Consider the following 20,608-nt stretch of genomic DNA (forward strand, 5'->3'; position numbering starts at 1 on the left):
TATCGTACATCAAGACTGATAGCACATCAACATTATTCAAGTCTGTTGGTACATCAGCAAAATAGATTGGACTTACATCGGAACACCACCCGAACTCATTTGCATTACTCTGAACTTTTGGGACTATTTGGGATTTAATTCGCAATATGTTAAGCTAATTTAAAATTTTTACGGTATATTCTGTTCTTGAATTTTACAAACCTTGTTGGCTTTCGCTTTTTTCTGTTAATTAGTTGAAGACCATAGAGTCGTAACATTATCTACCTGAATTTATTTTGGTTTTTTTGTGTGTGTAGTCTTGCATTTTTACATTTTTAGAATTTATATTTACGTATCTCTACACGATATAACTGTTAAAGTATTGTTAGGTTGCTAAACACAAAAATGTCAAACAACATTTATATTGATCAATGATTTGAGATTCCGGGTTTCATTGTCACTTTAAAGATCGGCATATTTTTGTGAGAGAAATAAAAGAGAGAGAGAATAATTGTATACTTTATGATATCCATGACATTCTGTAGAACAGTATCAGGGAGGGGTTGTGGGTCAAATATATGTGCAGTATGATTATCAGTTTCATAGTCTCTTAACAGGAAATAATCACTGCCCCTTTAGTCCGAAGTAGAATGGAAATACAAGTCAACATTAGCTACGAACAGAAGTGTAGCGGTCGATAGAAGGATAGTTGAATCTTAAAGCTGCAGCCCTGTCTATTGAAAATTCGAACGGCCATCCTCATCCAAGAGATAGAGAGAGACAGAGAAAGAGCAAACGTAATATCATATTTGGTATCGATTTTTCATACACAAGAAGAACAAACTTTCTTTTCAATCAATAAAGTATATCCTACTTATTTTGATAATACAAACTTTAGTTTTTGCAATTAATACAGCTCACGATACATTTCGTTACATAACGATTTTATTCTCCCAGTCTGTGTGAGTGTGTGTGTGTGTGTGTGTGTGTGAGAGAGAGAGAGAGAGAGAGAGAGAGAGAGAGAGAGTGAGTTCACACCAACTTCTTTTTTTAATGGCCAAAATGATTGAGATCACGGTCATATTTGGCATGCATATCTGATACAAAGATGATATCTACTTTTTTTAGTAGATATAAGGACATATTTCACGAGTGAAGTGGAACGCATTGTATTGTCACGAGTGTCAAAGCCACGAGTGACAACATAAAATATTTAAACTTAGTGAAATATTTCCTCATATCTAAAAGAGAAAACGGAGATTTTCTTTTTCTTATATATTTTTTAAGGCAAAAAGGGTGGACTTACATATATTTTTAATCCAATATGTGCCAATGCGATTAACGGCTGGACTACATCGATAAAAAGAGGTTCCAAAATTTGCAATAATTGTTAGAGCTGGGTATCATAACATATTTTTTTACCGCGCTATTTATGAACATACGTGATATGTAACGCGGTAAATCGCAATTATATTAGGGACCAACAATTTAATGTTCTGGGGAAGGGAATGACACTTTATTTTTAAATCTGTCAGCCAAAGATGGACAAAAATATCTTGCTTTGATTTATAGTTAAATAACACTGTATTATATCTAATATATTATTCGAAAATAATTATCTTGAGATAATAGAAAATAAACAATCTCAGCTCAAAAGAAAACGCCCCCCCCCCCAAGAATCAGTACCTTAAAGTAAATGAACTTGCTATGTGTATGTTGGGTTATCACAAGCACAAGAAAGCTATGCTCATGGATGTCAGGGGTAGACAACTTACGATCCGCTAACTGTGTCTTTGATTAAAGCGTGTACATTAGTCTTTTACTATAGACACGGAACTTTCGAATTGCGGTCTGTTCTGGCCCATTGTTGTTGTTGTAGGGTTTAACGCCATTTTTCAGCACACGATAGGCTATACATGACGGCCGGGAAAACTCCGGAAAGAATCACCGACCCACGAGAAGCTACTGGCAAGCTTTCTCATATACCCGCAGTGATCCGTAACGGAGAGCACTTTAGACCACTCGGCCACTCGGGGCCCCATTCTGGCCCATATACACATCTGAGCTGTGTACCAATTCGCTACCTTATTCAAGGTAGTATATAATCAGTAACGCAAAAAAAAAAAAAAATTTATAATAAAAAAAATGCATTCAATTGTCATTATACTTTATAAGGATAGATTACAAATGGCACGGCTGACAATTATCGTTTGGAAGTATCTGAAATCACGAAATAAATGCTTTGTTTTATAATTTGATAATCAACATCCTTTTCAGCTTGTGTTCTTTCAACTCCAGCCAGATGGAATGACCCAATTTGTAATTAGGTTTGTGGACTAGCAATATTCTCCGAAATGTCAATACGTTAACTTCGTAGTAAATGGACAATACTTTATATTAGTTTCAAGATATCAACCCTTTTCATTCGTGTAAATGATCAGATGCAGATAAATGTGTTCAAAATATTATACGTGCATCAAATTGGGACTAAATCTAAAGTAACTCAGCTAACGGTGAGTAACTGGTATTTACATTTTGCAAAATAGGTCAGTCATAAGACTCTCATGGTTGCATCGGTTACATACGTCTAAAACATCCTAACTCAGCTTGCGTTCATGGGCATCTGCGGAAGGGGATGGGGGTGGGCAAAATAATATATAGACTGGCACATTAATGAAGAAATAACACATACATACATACATACACAGGGCCGGCGCCAGACCCGGCCAGACTATCTGGCGCCCTAGACAGGGTTAGATTCTGGCGCCCCCCCCCCCCCCGAAAATATAAATTTCCAAATTTATAACCAATAAAAAAAAAATTAAAAATGCGCCCCCTGAAATCAGCGCCCTAGGCGGCTGCCTAGTTTGCCTGTATGGTAGCGCCGGCCCTGTACATACATACATACATACATACACATGAAATATGTCCACCAAGGGACCCGCGCAATTGGTATCGTTATACCCGTACTGTGTATGTGTGAAATCTAGCGTAGTTCCGCATTCGCCATTATATATACATCAAATTTTTGATAATGTTATCGAATTATATGCAGTCTGGGCGTTTGATACATTCCAGAGGAAGCGAGTAGGATTTTTTGACAACAGAAAATAAATAATTCTGAGGAAAAAAAACTCATGTTTCACTTCCTGTAGTTTGATTATAGAGACACTACATCTCTATTTCTGTATGCACGAAACCAGTCTGCATCATCGCCGCTAGGTAAGCTTCTCTGCTATCGGGCGATTTACTTTCCAATTTTGGATGTTATCCCTAAGCCGACCTACTCGGAGGTCACGTATATATGGTAACAATAGCAAAATAGTTCCAAAAACTTGGCCCAATTACTGTTTTATTATCCTTACTTGCTGATTTTAATTAATGAATGTCTTCATTGCATCCGAACTTTTGAAGTTTGGCAGGAAACTTTAGTTATTATACCCATAGGACGTTCGTAATTATCGCATGCAGACAGTAAACAAAGGACCACACTAAAGGGGGCGGGGGCACTGAAACAATTGTTAAAGTTACGTTAAAAATCCAAATATCACACACACACACACACACACAGAGAGAGAGAGAGAGAGAGAGAGAGAAAGAGAGCAACACAGCCACAAATTATGGCTGGCCAATACATCCTTAAGTTACCATTTACATGCATATAGATTTTAAATAACAAGACTATGCAAAACATGCAACAGCACATATACAAGAAAAGTGTTAATACATCGGAATCATATAGCTATTAAATATATCATCCATAGGGACAAGAATCCAGCCAAAACCACGTGTAAGCGACACAAGCCAACATTTAGGGCAACCCAATGCTACAATCGCATGTCAAAGACTAAACACTAAATATGCAGCAGATTAAGGTAGCATCATATTTACTTGTGTTTCTATATGGAGCATTGACATAAGAAACTATTATCACTGGTAGACGATAATGTATAGTGGTTCACACGGCTTATAAATAAGTCTGTTTGAAAATAACTCATGCATGACTCCCGATGTGTAAAAGTAAATATTTCTGCATATCTAAAACAGTGAAAAAGACACCATGGCACTATGAACACCAAATCATATTCTTACATAATAACAGAAACTATAGCTAGACTTTTCAAATATAAAAAACCTGACACAGTTATTCTTTGAAACTGGCGATATCGTACCTAAACGAAGAAAATAAATCTGTCAAAAGTATCTCAATACTTTGAGTCAAACATTATTGTTGGTTACATTATATAACACCTCTGTCCTCGTCCCGTGAAGCCACCGTGGAAGTCTTATCTATGGGGATGAGGTGGTTGCGGTCATGACAATGTTTTTTTTTTTTTCTTTTTCCCCATCTTCATGAAGTACGCTAATCTTAATTCAATGTGTATAGATGCACCTAAAGTGCCTTTATCTGAGAGTCGAAGATCATCTTCCATTACACAGGTGCATTTACATTCATGCACTCACGAGTAACTCACAGACTGGAAACCTGGCATGTAGAATCTTGTCTTTTCATCGAAAAGCTCGTATCGATTAGTCTGTATGAATCTAGTGCATTGAACATCCCGAATTCACGGACAGCAACCAATTATCGGTGAATTCTAATAACTGTAATCAGTTAAGTTAGGTGATAAAGATATAACGGTTTATACTTTTAGTTAACGCATGTACCCGGGCAGAAATGTACCTTTTTGATGTGAAATACACTTTTGGTTTCTTTTATGTCAGTTTCGATTTTTTTAAAGGTCACGTGATAAAGCGGGAAGTGTTTTTTTTTAATCGGTCCTAATTGACATATACTTAAATGGAATCAAATGCAAGTACTTGCATATTAACCACGTCAAGGTTACCATGTGTTCCACTCAAATGATTATGTTAAATTGCTGCATGGAATCCACGTATCGCAAAACACTAATATCATCGACTTTATCATTTCCCAAAAATCTACATTATACTAAGTACTGAATCAAAAGAAAACACTAATTAATCTCCTTCAAGGTGCCCGTTTACCAAGCATAATTAATTTATTCTTTCGCGAGGAGCTTCCTGAATTAAATGTGGTATTGTACACATAAGCTGCCTCTTTAAAAAATATTATGAACTACACATAGATTTTAACAAACATAACGTTATAAACAAGTCATGGAAATGGAGATATTGGTGGTCATCCAAGAAGACACAATTCAATCTTATCTATAACGGAACTGTACCTTAAGTTACCAAAATATATAGTTTAATTTACCTGAATTCACATCGAAGTTCCATAACCATTAGGTCTTAGCAAAACGTTTCAAAAGATTATTAAAATTTAAAACAGTTCGCATAAGTACAACGTATTAACCAATTAACCATTATTTTTAATTTCCTTAATGTCTGCTCTCAGCAGGCTTGTTATCTGCTGACGTTTTGAAAATCAGCTTGTACAATGAATATTCTTGACTAATATGGATCGAAGAAAAAAGTGATAAACTAGATTTATTTGATCAAACAGCTAGTTACGTTGACGGCAGGGTCGCACAATAGGATTCCAGTGAGCAAATCAACTTGAGTATGTTAAGGTCTGGAAATTTGCATGATCCAGAGCAAACCTCGTACTTTAGATGGAAAGCTGCTGACTCGTGCATATGATATTTTCAATAACTTGATCATGGTACATTATATATCTTCCGTATAGAAAATTAAGAGGTTTGCCTGAAATTAAGAAACATTACTTACAAACAGATGCAACTCATAATTCTCTGCGTAAGTAGAATAATTTAATTTCCATTATTTTTATTATTACAAATATAATGCTCTTTGCTCGACTTAGCAGGTATGTATACGTGCTCTTAAAATCTCGATAACATTTGTGAAAGTAATGATTTATATCGCCACAGGATCTGGCTCACATTCAATCTCAGGTGATAAAAATGACACGAAGGACTGATGATTTGTTGCAGGGACACACGGAACCTGGTCGCCATTATGTATAAGGATGTGTAGATGACAATGGTAATTTTGAACCTGTACAAAAATGCCATCACTCCGTGGAAGAAAGCAAAAGGTGCAGCTCTAGCGACAATTCTGTAGATTCAGGAATCGGAAGCAAAGATGAGAATTTATTTCTATCAGAAATCGATATGACGAACGAAAATTCCACCCTGACAACAGGACTGGATACAGAGCTAAGCGTTCGAAACACAAAGATCATTCCATATGAAAGTGAAACGGGAAATAAATGTGGATATTATAAAAGAGTGGGTAAACCGAATTATATTCATCTATTCCTCTCAATTTCAGTTGTGGGTAACATTATGCTCGTAGTAATGGTGACACTTCTAGCCACAAAACTTGGAGCAAGTATGGAGGCAGACGACACAAAGTGTCGTTGACATCAATTACCGAAATGCCTTGCACAGGATTCCTTGTGCATTCCTTGCGACTATCTGGGGTCACGTGTGAAGGCAGAATATACTCTGTTCGATGTCATTTTCTCTTGTGGATATGAGTTTTGAAGTGTTGAAAATGCTGCTCTACAGACGTTTTTCCTTCTGGTACGTTTATTTCTCTCTCTCTCTCTCTCTCTCTCTCTCTCTTGACACATATCAAAATAAAGGTAGAGGATGGACTAGTTATTGTTTGCATTTCTTAAACATTCATGTTTTTGTTACAAACACTGCAGCTTATAGTCCAACAACACGGAACCATAATAATTGTGATATTTATTTGCAAAAGAAAAATCTGAAAATGGTTTAAAGGTAGACAGATATAAATATCCCAGGGCTTATTTAGAGGAAAGGCGGGATAACATGGTCTTGCTATTTTATGCTGTACGTTTGTGTTCGTAATGTCGTGCAAATCCCCCACGTCGTTTAAAATACAAACTTCAAATCTTGTTATATGATTTTAATCGACATGGAGTGGTTCGCATCGGTATTAGAATTTTGATCCTCCTGTAGTGGTTCACAATGGTATTAGAGTTTCAGCAGTATTTTGTTGTTCACATCGGTATAAGAAATGTGATCGGCCTGTAATGGTTCACAACGGTATTAGAATTTGCATCACTATGTTGTGGTTCACCTCGGTATAAGAATCGTGATCGGCCTGTAGTTGTGCACATCGGTATTAGAACTGACTGGTATGGAGGGGGATTACCGCCATAATTATATGCGTGTATTTCCTAATCTTTCTTGATGCATTATTGTAAATGGCTGCTTGCAAGTGCTACTTTCATAGTTCTATCAATGTATATTGTATTTTCATTGAAGCAAATTGGACGTGGCAGTTTGCAATTGCTACTTTCCTTCTGCATTATTGTAAATGACTGCTTGCAAGTGCTACATTCAAAATTCTAGTTATGAATTTTCTATTTTGCATTGATCCAAACTGTAAATGGTTGCTTGCAAGTTTTTCGATCTACTTTCCTTCTGCGTCTTGTATCTTGCGATTTGCCAACTACTGAATTGATTCTGTATTTTGTCGTATAACAAGCACTATGTCAGTTATTACAAGTTTTGTATATTCTGTTTATAAACTTTACAATTACATCATTCCAACTGCTGTTTTCATACAGATTTGGCCTTGCAACAACGTAAATACTAAGTTTTATCAGTATCGTCTTTGTTGTCCAACTCGTGTTGTCATAATGGCATACTAGAGATTAGCATGGCGTTATAACAACAGACGGCGCTCTAAATTTCTCAAGTTTTTCCTTTACCAGAAATAATGAATGCTCCCCACGGAGTTTTACGACATTCATTTTGTGTCGATAACTCTTTCAGTCCCTCTTTTTAAGGTGTACGTTAGTAACAAAGTTTTAATCGTATCTAAAACCGTATGCTTTCTCGAAGATCTAAGTGATTTATAGCACCTTACGAAAACAAAAATGCATACAATACAGCAGGGTGGTCCATCTTTTTCAGCCCCAGTTTTGACGCACTTAAGTATTTGCCTTCACCCTTTAAGAAATCTACTTCTTAGTGATATATTTCATTACTTTGGAAACATTAGTTGTTATGGTAAGGATCAGAAATGACAATGATATATTCCCTCGTACTCTTATTAACGAGCTTTCATCAGACGAACCCTGGTTGTAAAGATTGTATTGTACGTCACCCATTTTGACGCACCTCACATATATCCATCTTTTCATGTGATTTGTTGTTGTTGTAGGGTTTAACGCCATTTTTCAGCACACGATAGGCTATACATGACGGCCAGTATTAATGGTGGAGGAAGAACCCGGGAAAACCCCAAAGGAACCACCAACCCACGAGAAGCTACTGGCAAACTTTCTCACATACCCACATTAGCCGAATCTGAGACTCGAACCCACGCAGGCAGAGGTCAGATGGCAGTGATCCGTAACGGAGAGCGCTTTAGACCATTCGGCCACTCGGGGCCCCCCTTTTCATGCGATACTCTTGTACATAAGCTCCCGTGAAAATAAAATATTTCAGAGTAACATCAGTAGCACATAAAAAAGGATTATAGGTAAAATGACATTAAAAAAGTAAGCATTCCTTAAAGGTGTTCTTATTCTTATCACGATCTTCATTTTGGAACATATTTTGCCGCAAAAACCGAAATAATCAAACTGTGGAAAATCATGATCGTATCATGATAAAAATGTTTACTTGCGATTAGAAAGATTAGATTTAGTGTTCAGTTGCTTTCCAATACTTAATCTGCATTGTTAATGTACAGATTCGCAAGCTTTGAACGTATTTATAAAAAAACAACCAAAAAAGACCCACAGATTTAAAACTGGTTTGCATCCTTTAAAATTTTTGTCTCTAAAAGTGGAAATACTCAGAGACAAAAGACGTTACAGTAGATTTTACTTTTATTTATTGTAATTCTTAACATTATCAAACCAATTAAATTAAAAACTTGGTTCAAGAATTTTAAAAATATAAATATGTGTTACGTGTTTAGGCTTGAAATACAAATAATGGCACTCCGGTGTTCAAAATCCAAATTAAATTTGTAAGCAATGTCTTTCCAAAATTCTGTGTGAGCACTCCTCAAAGTATTTCCAGAGAATAAAGAATTAATCCTTTTGAAATCTAAATGATCTGAAGAAAATTATAGCTCAAGATCTGGCTACAACAAACTAACTTGACACCAGTGTAAAAAGCCCCAAACTGAGATCTCTGTCTCTCTCGAAAACAAAGGTTATATTGTAATATAAGACGCAGTTTCGGAATTCCCCCAAGTTGTGATATCAGAAGGGGGATCACGTGATCGTTATATCACGTACACAGAATATGGCCTTGATTAGACCAATAATTTTCTCTAAAATAAAAAAAATAAAAAAGTTGTTTACATCTTAAACCATGTAGGCCCATCATGACCTTGGAAACAACCAATCATTTTAAAATAAAGTCGAACTTTGTTTGCTAGTTTTGAATCAAGGTCAGTATCCAGGCCAACACCTGGTGTTTATGAAAATAATGATTCAGGTCAACCAATTTTCTGGAAAAATATCATCTCTAGTGAATAAATTTACATCATAATAGCATATAATATAATACAAAATTTAAACCGACAAACAATTAAATTAAAATAAATATGAATTAAATCAGATATACATAACACCTTCCCCCATAAAAAAGAAAGATGATAAAGCTTTCTTTTTACCATAGATTAATACACGAGTTTTAAGAAAAACATAAATACTACTTTTATGAATTACAAACAGTGTATATGAAATAATACATTTCTATACACGGAAAAGTGCATCTCCTATTAAATTATATTTTCCCTTGATGTGCCTGATGTCAAGATTATATTCCTGTAACAACAAACTCCGCCTTAGTAGTCTTTGATTTTTATTTTTCATCTTGCCGATGAAAGTAAGGGGTTGTGGTCACTAAATACAACGATCGAGGAAGGAGCTGAACAAAGGTAAACCTCAAAATGTTGTAATGCCAATATCAAAGCCAAACATTCCTTCTCGATTGTTGAATAATTCCTTTGGTGCTTATTTAATTTCTTGGAAAAATAGCACACTGGATGATCAATACCACTTTCATCTTCTTGAATCAAAACTGCTCCAACCCCAAAATAACTTCCATCAACAGACAGTTTAAAAGATTGGCTGAAATTTGAAGCTTTAAGAACTGGCGCACTTTTAAGTATGGCTTTCATCTTGTCAAAAGACTCTTGATATTTTTCAGTCCAAAGGAACTTGTTTTTCTTACTCAATAAACTTGTCAGGGGTTCAGCAATGTTAGAAAAATTGGAACAAAATTTTCAATAGTATCCGGACATACCAAAAAATCGCATCAGTTGCTTTTTATTAACAGACACGGGAAATTTAGAGATAGCCTTGACCTTAGCATCTATAGGTTTAACTTGTCCATGTCCCACAATATGTTCTAGAAAAGTTGCACTAGCAGGGCAGAATTCACTTTTAGATAAATTAATTGTCAAACATGCATATGTGAGTCTGGCAAAGAATTTCCGAATTATTGCTAAATGTTCTTTTCAAGTGTCGTTGTAGATGATGACATCATCAATATAAGCATCACAATTGTCTAGACCAGAGTCAATCATATTCACGAGGCGTTGAAATGTACTTGCCGACCTTTCATCCCAAGCAGCATTACTTTATATTGGTAAAGTCCATCTGGAGTCACCAATGCCGAAATTTCCTTTGCTCTTTCCGTTAGTGGAATCTGCCAAAATCCCTTCAGAAGGTCAAATTTGGTGACATACTTGGCATTCCCAATCTTATCAATACAGTCATCGATTCTTGATAATGGGAAATAATCTGTTTTTGTCACACTATTTACCTTCATATAATCAGTACAAATACGGAAAGTTTTATCTGGTTTTGGAACAAGTATGCATGGTGAACTCGTCACTTTTACTGGGTTCTATAAAATCATTCTCCTGCAATTTCCTTTTTCAAGTATTCCTGTTTGAGAGGGTTCATCCTGTGCGGGTGTTGTTTGAGAGGTTTAGAATTTACAATTTCAACGTCATGGAAAATTTTGTTTGTCCTTGTAGGAACATATGGAAATAAGTGCTCATATTCAAATAATAACTGTTTGAGTTCATTTCTTTATTGCTTTTGCAAATGTGAAAGTTTGTGGTCTAGGTCTTTCATAATTTATGAATTCCGAAGATTTGTCACTCCAATGTCAGTAGAATCTGATGATATTCCTTCACTTAAATCTTCACTGAGTGGGACAAGTATAACTAAATTAATTGAATATTTAACCTGGCTAGCTCTTTCAATATAATGGTACTTCTATAATTTATTTAGATCCCAGGAGCACTAATTTCATAACTTAACTCATTACATTTCTTCTTAACCTTGTAAAAGCCGTAACATCCAATCTGAAGAAAAAATTGAAGAATGAGCAAGAGAGACAGAACTCCACTATTACAAAACTCAAAAGTTCTCTTCATTTTAGTTATTTCAAACCATAAATGTACTTCTGACTTGAATTGCCGAATGCCAGATTCATGCACAATAGGCTGGAAAGTTTCAGACCTAAAATCTGCCCCATGACCCAATTGGATAGAGATAGAAGGGCCAAATTGTGTAAAAGACTTTATCAAAGCTTTTACTATTATTTCAGATTTTATATTCCTCAAGGGAATTGCCTCTGGAAACCTTGTTGACGCACACATAATGGTCAACATGTATTGGTTACCTGACTTGGTCTTAGGTAAGGGACCAACACAATCTACCATAATTATACTGAATGGTTCATCAAAGGCTGGAATATGTTGTAGATGAGCCTTGGGAATTTTCTGATTTGGTTTTCCTACCATATGACAGGTATAACAAGATCTACAGTATTTACTAACATCACTTTTGAGTTATGGCCAATAGAAGTGAGTTAAGATCTTGTGATAAGTTTTATTGATCCCTAAATGACCCGCCAGAGGAGTTTTATGGGCCATACTAAGTATTTCCTGTCTGTAAGGTTTTGGAACTACAATTTGATAGTTCATTGACCACTCATCACCAGCAGGTATCTCGGGAAGTCTCCATTTTCTCATAAAAATTCCATTTGTAATGAAATAACAGACAGGAACTTTAGTAGCTTCAGTTTCACAATGGCCTTCAGAAACAAACAGGAGATCTCAGGATCTTTTCCATGTTCGACGACAATGGATTGTCGTTTATCACCCTGATTAGAATAAAGAGAATGAGTCGTTAAAAGAGGATCACTGTGATCATTACCTTCTGATTGATCCAAACAAGGAGTGAAAGTGACCTCATCAAAAGCCTTACCAGTACATGTGTGAGCTAAAGGAATACTTTCCTTATCAACATCATTCTCAAGAGCTGTCTTTGCCATAGCTCTGGTAACTGTACAAGCTGTAAATACATCAGGGAATTCTTTTTCAATTGGATCGACTTTCTGATCCAAGCAAGGCTTGTCAGTTACAAATGGATTAGCCACAACCTTGTCTCCAGCTAGGTTGTTGTATGGTAATAAATGAATGCCCTCAACGGGTAAAACAGAGACCATTCCGACTGTCACGGGTCCTGAAACTAAGTCTGATGACACATTTACACAATGGAGAGGAACAGTAACAAAGCCGCACTCTACTCCCTGAATAAGAACACTCTCATTAGAAGAAGACTTCTCAGAAAAAGGCAAAGTACCCGACAATAAAAGACTCTGAGAAGCTCCTGTGTCCCTTAAAATTTTAATAGGGATAGGATTGGCCGAATCCCCCAAGAGTGATATATAACCCTTTGATATGAATGGTCCATAGTTCTCCATAATCAAATCAGAATGGGGTTGTTAGACCCAACAAATGTATTGCTTTCAATACATGACCGTGACCTTGACCTCTTAGAAATAAGAGCATTTGTAATAGGTCTGTCTTGATCCTGAAGACTATTTTTAAATTTGTAGCAATTATAAATAACGTGTCATTTTTTCTTGCAATAGGTACACGTAGGAAGAGACAAGGATCTTGAATCAAGCTTATCCGAAGTTTGATTATTAGAAGTTGTGCCAGTTTATGTTTTAGAAGGGCTTGTATTAGGCTGAAATGCTTTTCTGCCAAATAACTGTTGAGTAGAAGTCTTATTTACAAAAGAAATTTGATGAGTTAAAGAATACTCATCAACAGCACGAGAAGCATTTTCCAAGGTTTCAATCTGATGCGCATCAAGATAAGACTTAATGTCACTATGTACAGTTTTTGAACTATTCAAGTAATATAATTTGTTTAAGACTTTCATAATCTTGTTCAGCTTTCTTGGCTAAGCACCATCTATCATATAACTGCTCTTTTTCTCTAGCAAATTCGACATGAGTCCGTACAGCTTCTTTTCTATAGTTTCTGAATTTTTGCCGATAAGCTTCAGGGACTAACTCCTAACCCCTTAAGATGCATTCTTTGACCGTATCATAGCCACCACTTTGTTGAACTGACAGTGAACGGTAAATATCACTAGCTTTACCAGCGAGTACACATTGTAACAACTGAGTCCAGTGCTACCTTGGCCACTTCAAATTTTCATCCACTTTTTCAAAATAAGGAAAATATTTGTCTACTTTTTCTCTGAAAGTAGGCACTGATCTAATGTTCTTTGCAAGATCAAAACTTAAATTTGGATTTGAAGTATAAATGCTTTTCACTTGCCAGTTCCATTTCTTTCATTCTACATTTATATTCCCTTTCTTTCTTCTCTCTTTGCATTTGTATTTGTTCTTTTTGTAACTGCATTTGTCTTTCTCTATCTTTCTTCCTTATCTAACTGCATTTGTTTTTCTTGCATTTGTCTTTCTTTTTCTTCCTTATCTAACTGCATTTGTTTTTATTGCATTTGTCTTTCTTTTTCTTTTTCTTCTGCATGTAATTGCATTTGTTCTTTCTCTTTCTCCAATTTCATTTGTTCTTTTTCTTTTTCCAATTGCAACTGCATTAGCATTTGTTTTTCTTCTTTATCTTTCTGAAGCCCCAGCTTCCTCAAATCCAATTCCATCTTGTATTTTAATTATAATTCCTTCATTTTTGTGTCAGAGTCTGATACAGACGTACTGGCTGAAACCAAAGCACTTTTATCCAAAACATTCATTTCTATCAAATACTGAACCAAAATATTTCTTATTTCCTATTTCGTTAAGGAAGCCTTTACTTCAGAAAGATAGTATTTTCTGGCAAGTTGCATCAAATCATCCTTGTTGAAAAGATCTAATTGTTCCTGGGTAGGATCTGAAAGAAAGATTTCCACATTTGATGCCATTTTATAAAAGGCTTGTCGATATCACTAAAGATTTCAAAAACACGGGAAATTAAAAATAAAAAACCCAATGTTTTCTGAAATATTTTAGCCAAAAATACAAAAATCCCGGACGAGCTCCCAATTTCTATGTTACGTGTTTAGGCTCAAATAAACAGTAACACAGACAGAGTGACAACAACAAGTTTTTAAAATTTAACAAGTAATTTATTTTCCTGGAAAATATTCTTTAAAAATAAAAAAAGGAGAAGAACTTACGGTTTCAAGAATAAAATCTAAACATGATCCTAAGAATAATAAAAGAATTCTTTTGCAAAAGTCCTAGTAACAAATGTTCTAATAATTTCAAGTTCGAATCCTGATGGAAAATCCAAGATAGGTGACGATGACGTATGCTGTAGTCAGTACTGTGTTTATCTACAGTCCCTTGTAGAAATACAAATAATGGCACTCCGGTGTTGGAAATCCAAATTAAATTTGTAAGCAATGTCTTTCCAAAATTCTGTGTGAGTACTCCTCAAAATATTTCCAGAGAATAAAGAATTAATCCTTTTGAAATCCAACTGATCTGAAGAAAATTAGAGCTCAAGATCTGGCTACAACAAACTAACTTGACATCAGTGTAAAAAGCCCCAAACTGAGATCTATGTCTCTCTCTAAAACAAAGGTTATATTGTAATATAAGACGCAGTTTCGAAATTCCCCCAAGCTGCGAAATCAGAAGGGGGATCACGTGATCATGTTTATATCACGTACACAGAATATGGCCTTGATTAGACCAATAATTTTCTCTAAAATAAAAAACAAAAAAGTTGTTTGCATCATGACCTTGGAAACAACCAATCATTTTAAAATAAAGTCGAACTTTGTTTGCTAGTTTTGAATCAAGGTCAGCATCCGGGCCAACACCTGGAGTTTATGAAAAGAATGATTCTGGTCAACCAATTTTCTGGAAAAATATCATCTCTAGTGAATAAATTTACATTATAATAGCATATAATAGAATACAATATTTAAAACTTACAAACAATTAAATTAAAATAAATATGAATTAAATTAGATATACGTAACATATAACGCCCTTGGGTTCTAATTATTTAGCTGCCCTTTGTCACATTAAAGATTTTAAATAAAGCTTTAAAGAATTTTTGAAATATGAATGTAGTGACGCATGACTCAGACTTGTTAATTGTGCTGCTCTTTGCAATATGAAAGTAGTTTAGTGAATTATCTATGATCAAAGAAAGAGAGAGAGAGAGAGAGAGAGAGAGAGAGAGAGAGAGAATGCGCCTAAACTGCATATTTCATTAAGTCATTGTAATTGTATACATGTATCCTGGGTTGATGAGTGTGTTTTGGGACAGTCTTCAGCAAGTATCAACAAAAGAATAAACTCTACTGATCTTACTCGATAATCATACAGGGTAGAATTTTACAGATCACTGTCTTTTTATTTGGTTTTATTCTATTTAATTGCCTACATGTATCCTGGGTAGTTGAGGGTGTTTTGGGACAGTCTTTTGTCTTTTTAGGGTAGTCATGGGGTCTTTCATTTGGTGATAAATACCAACATGGGGAAAATAACTCCTGATCTTACTCGATAATTATACAATGCAGGATTTTACTGATCACTGTCCTTTTTAAGGTTTGATTCAATATAATGGTATACATGTATCGTGGGTAGGTGAGAGTGTTTTCAGACAGTCTTGAGCTAGCCCCATTACTTTCAGGGTGACAGATAGAAAATTAAACTGTTGGATGTCTAATTCATGCATAAGTTGTTGGAAATAATCAAACATAAAATTTGCGGGACAGATTTGGTGTGACAAACAAGTGTTAAAACATTGCCTAACCTTTTAGAACAGTTTTTGCTTTAATATTCCTCAAAGGAATAGACTATGGAAATCTTGAGGACGCACACATTATGGTCTACACGTATTAGTTGCTTGACTTGGTATTAGGTAAAGAACTGACAGTCTACCATTTTTCTGTTAAATGGCTTGTCAAATGGTCAAATGCAGGAATAGGTTGCAGATGTGCCTTATATCTCTTCTGATTGGGATTTCCTACCATTTGACAAGTGTGACAAGATCTATGGTACTTATAAACATCACTTTTAATTTTCGGCAAATAAAAATGATTCAGGATCTTGTGATAAGTCCTATTGACACCAAAATGAACAGCTTAAGGAGTTTTGTGGGCTAGACTATGCATTTCCTGTCTATATGACTTAGGAACAACTATTTGATTGCTCACTGACCACTCATCACCAGCAGGTACATCAGATGTCTCCATTTTCTCATAATGACCCCATTTTTCACAAAGTAACAAACTGGTTTAATTTCTAAAACCCACTCTTGTGTCTTCCCTGAGAAATAGTACTTGGGGGCCTATAACTCACATTAAAATGACTTGCAAGCTTATAAAGTAGCTGTTACGTTCTGCTCAGATATCTTACAAATGAAGTCAGAAATTGGTGAGTAGTTTATATTATTCTATGAAGAAACTAACTTACTTATGAATTTCTCTCTCTCTCTCTCTCTCTCTCTCTCTCTCTCTCTGTGTGTGTGTGCTGAGTAATTAAGACATTTAAATTATGGAATTTATCTTATCTTATCCATTGTTCTAAGGCACATACATTAGGGATAAGAGGCCAAATTTAACATTTCATCTCAGGTTCATAAATATAATATTTTTTTGGCGGTCAAAGTATCAGAAATAACAAATTAGCAAATAAAATATAATCCTTTTCATGCTTTTTTGCTCATAGCAAGTGCAAACAACTTGTTTTTATTGCCCACAAAATAAATTCATCAAAAAGTGAGCATTTTTCTACAGTGTATATATTGAATACAGATCTAGTAATGGAAAGTTCTTTTTTGGATTAATTCTTGAAACAGACACTAGGGAATATAACCTTACTGTTCTTGAGTTATAATTTACAAATGTATGTGGTACACAAAAGGTAATGTGTCTTGGCCAATCCAGAATTTACAGTTTTAATTCCTCAGAATTTGCAATGATGAGTGTATGTCTAATCCAAAAGCCAGATTGTGTGAAAAGCTTGTCTTCATTCATGTTTTATTCATGTGAAAGTGAAAAACAAAAGGGACTGGAATTTAAATCTATAAGAACAATGTAACAAGACAATCCAGGTATTTGTTCATTATAATTGCCTACCTGTATGATCATTTTTGTTTCAGACTAATTCATCTAACAATATTGTTTTTATGAATGCCAGTTTAAATTAAACTTTTGTCTCTTATATTTCCTATGAAAAGTTAAACATAGGACTGTATATTGTTTTTATTTAATTATTTTGCTTTATAACATAGTTGTATTGTGCTGATATTTTTGTGTCATAACAATAATAATTTCTATTTTAAACAGGATAAAATAATGATAAAATCACAGACAAATGAAGATGTTTATGTGGGGTGGTGGCATTGGTGGATACTACAACAGCCTGAGCTGTGACTAGCCTTAAAAACTTTACAAGTTTTTTAGAAAATTATGTGGGGGGTGTCTTATTCTTCTAACAGAAAACAATCACATCTGTAGAAGATACATGTAAAAATTTGAATTAATCTTTTTAACTACTACATTAATTTCATATCCAAATGTATCAAGCACTTTTAGTACTGTACTATAGCAGTAGTAATACAAACAAATTGAAATGGTTACTGGTAGCGGTTGCAATGTTATTCATATTCAATATATTATATTTTTAGAATTGTTACCAAAGGAGTCTGATGTTTTATCAGTGAGGTACCATACAATCAGTCATCTTATCTGTACTATACATATCGCTTCATATATGGATGAATACAGTTTTAATAATAAAAAAATGTAGTTCCCAGTTTGATATCTGTCAAAATAAAGTATTTCATAATTGTATGGAAGTGTTCTTTATATTTACATATAGAAAATATATTTCATACTCTTAGAATTTCTTTTTTTTATATAATGAAATAAGTTCATATATTTGTAGCATATATGCTTTGTATGTGATGTCCTTGTTTCAAGTCATTTGCCTCTTGGTCTTGTATTGGAATTGGAGATTTAAAATGAAATTGGAGATATGACATACTTGTCACAGACAACTAGTGACAATACTTGCTGGCTATTGCATAATCATCCATGCCATACATATATAAGAATTCTGTATAATTTGACTATTTACCTTACTTCTTTATATATATATATATATAAATATATATAAATATATATATATATATATATATATATATATATATATATATATATATATATATATATATATATATATATATATATATATATATATATATATAATTAAACTGCCACTGTAAGCTGCAGATTAACAGTAAAATTTACTTACATAGGGATGAGAGAATAAACAGAATCCTCATCTCTGTAAAGTGCTTTCTCTCTCTCTCTCTCTCGTGAATAAAGAAATGAAAGTATGGCCTCTAGGTGCTATTATCTGCAATTTGCTCAAACCTTGTGAGGTCTTTACTGCTACAAAAAAAAAACAGAATTTGCACTGCACTCTAAAATAATAAATATGCTCTAAACTGATAACATTGTGAATGAGAATATATAAACAAATCAGGGCCTTAAATCTTGCCAGTAAGCGGCTGCCCTATTCTGCCACCGTGCGACAGCGGTAAATTAAACAGACAAAATGTTCAAATAAAATGAGATGGGAAGGGTTAGCGGAAATATAACGTTTTGTAAATACATCTAATTTTATACAATTTGATACATTTAATTTATTTTGTACTACTTGCATGCTACTACTACCTCTCTTCCAAATGTTAATACTCTGAGACATCAGCTGCTGTAATTTAATTCGAACGATATTTTAAATAAGACCCCGAAACATGCCCTAAAGTGGTATAATCTCTTGTTGCTAGGGTCAGGGGAGTAGTCGTATTGTAAGAAATCGACGTGTCGCAGCGCCATCTGTCGTCATAATGAGGCATTATTTTATTCTAACTTTCTTGATTCTAATTTGCAACGTGCTTGATGCTACATTATAGGCATGATTTTGGAAGGTGCAATTTGTGTAACTTGTGACATAGCAAATTTATAAATAGAATGTTAAAACTTGTAACAACTGACATAGCATTTGCCATACGACAAACTACAGAATCAGTTCAGTAGTTGGCAAAATGCAAGATACAATGACGCAGAAGGAAAGCAGATCTAGGCACTTTCAAGCAGCAATTTACAGCTTGCATCAATGAAGAATAGAAAATTAATGACTAGAAGTATGAATGTAGCAGTTGCAAGCAGCCATTGACAATAATGCAGAAGTAAAATAGCACTTGCGAACTGCCACGTACAATCTGCATCAACGAAGAATACAATATACATTGATAGAATTATGAAAGGAGCACTCGCAAGCAGCCATTTACAATAATGCATCAAGGAAGATTAGAAAATACATGCATAGAATTATGGCGGTAATCCCCCTCCATAGACTGGCCTGTAGTGGTTCGCATCGGTATTAGATCTTTGATCCTGCTGTAGTGGTTCACATCGGTATAAGAATTGTGATCGTCCTGCATGTTATATATATATATATATATATATATATATATATATATATATATATATATATATATATATATATATATATTACATTTTTCGCGGGATTGTATAGAAGCTGGAATTATCTTTTTTAACCCTCAGAATTATTTTCTTTCAGGTAATATAACGGATATAATTACTTTTTTCATGTTTCATTCTCCTTTGTTATTTTCCTCCTCACATTCATCGTGATAACATGGCAGATAGCGTTGAATTATAAGGAAAAGTTGTATCTTGATTATATTAAGGTAGGCAAGAGGAGATAGAAATGGGATTTAGTAAAATCATAACAATCTAAGTACAGTAATATCAATCCATTTATCTAGGTTAAGTGTTTTCCAAAAAGAAATATGATGTCGCGCTATTTTTATATGTGGTTATCACATTTTATTTACTGAAATCCTGTATCGTAATGCTTTTGATACCTGCATGAAAACGGTACTCAAAATACATGTCCAAATTCTCGAACAAATTGCAAAACGTTCTTGTTGGCAGACTTTATGCAATATGATACAGTTGACAAGTACTATGGCTGATGCTCACTATGTCATCTGAGACATTGGGTATTTACAACTACCCAACAGTTTCGAGACCTTGCATGTTGATACCAATTAGTCTGACATCCCGTCCCAGAAACCTAATTCTCAGGAATGCGTTCTTGTTGTTGCTGTTGTGGGTTTGACACCACTTTTAGCACATTATATGCGTACATGGCGGCCAGTGTACATGGTGGAGGAAGAACCCGAAATAACCCCGGGAACAACCACCAACCAACCGGAAGCTACTTGGCAAGCTTTGTCACATATCCAAGCAAATAAATTGAAATATAAACGTGTAATAATATAGTCT

General features: G+C 34.6%; 1 protein-coding gene and 1 long non-coding RNA gene across 2 annotated transcripts in view; one reads left to right on the forward strand and one right to left on the reverse strand.

The window, feature by feature from the left end:
- The first annotated feature begins 5,911 nt into the window (after window positions 1-5,911).
- LOC149782828 (uncharacterized) overlaps window positions 5,912-20,608 on the forward strand; it is a 48,007-nt gene continuing 33,310 nt past the window's right edge. The window contains exon 1 of the mRNA XM_089934353.1: window positions 5,912-6,509. The gene's annotated coding sequence lies outside the window, so the exon portion shown is untranslated. The remainder of the gene's footprint in view (window positions 6,510-20,608) is intronic.
- LOC149782829 (uncharacterized) lies at window positions 8,789-18,772 on the reverse strand. Its single transcript, XR_016414469.1, has 2 exons — window positions 18,543-18,772; window positions 8,789-14,154 (listed from the first exon to the last, which is right to left on the reverse strand). It is a non-coding gene; the product is annotated as an uncharacterized LOC149782829 (long non-coding RNA).

Source organism: Sinohyriopsis cumingii, chromosome 15 (genome assembly GCF_028554795.1).
Source record: "Sinohyriopsis cumingii isolate HCF-2022 chromosome 15, ASM2855479v2, whole genome shotgun sequence".
Taxonomy (NCBI): Eukaryota; Metazoa; Mollusca; class Bivalvia; order Unionida; family Unionidae; genus Sinohyriopsis; species Sinohyriopsis cumingii.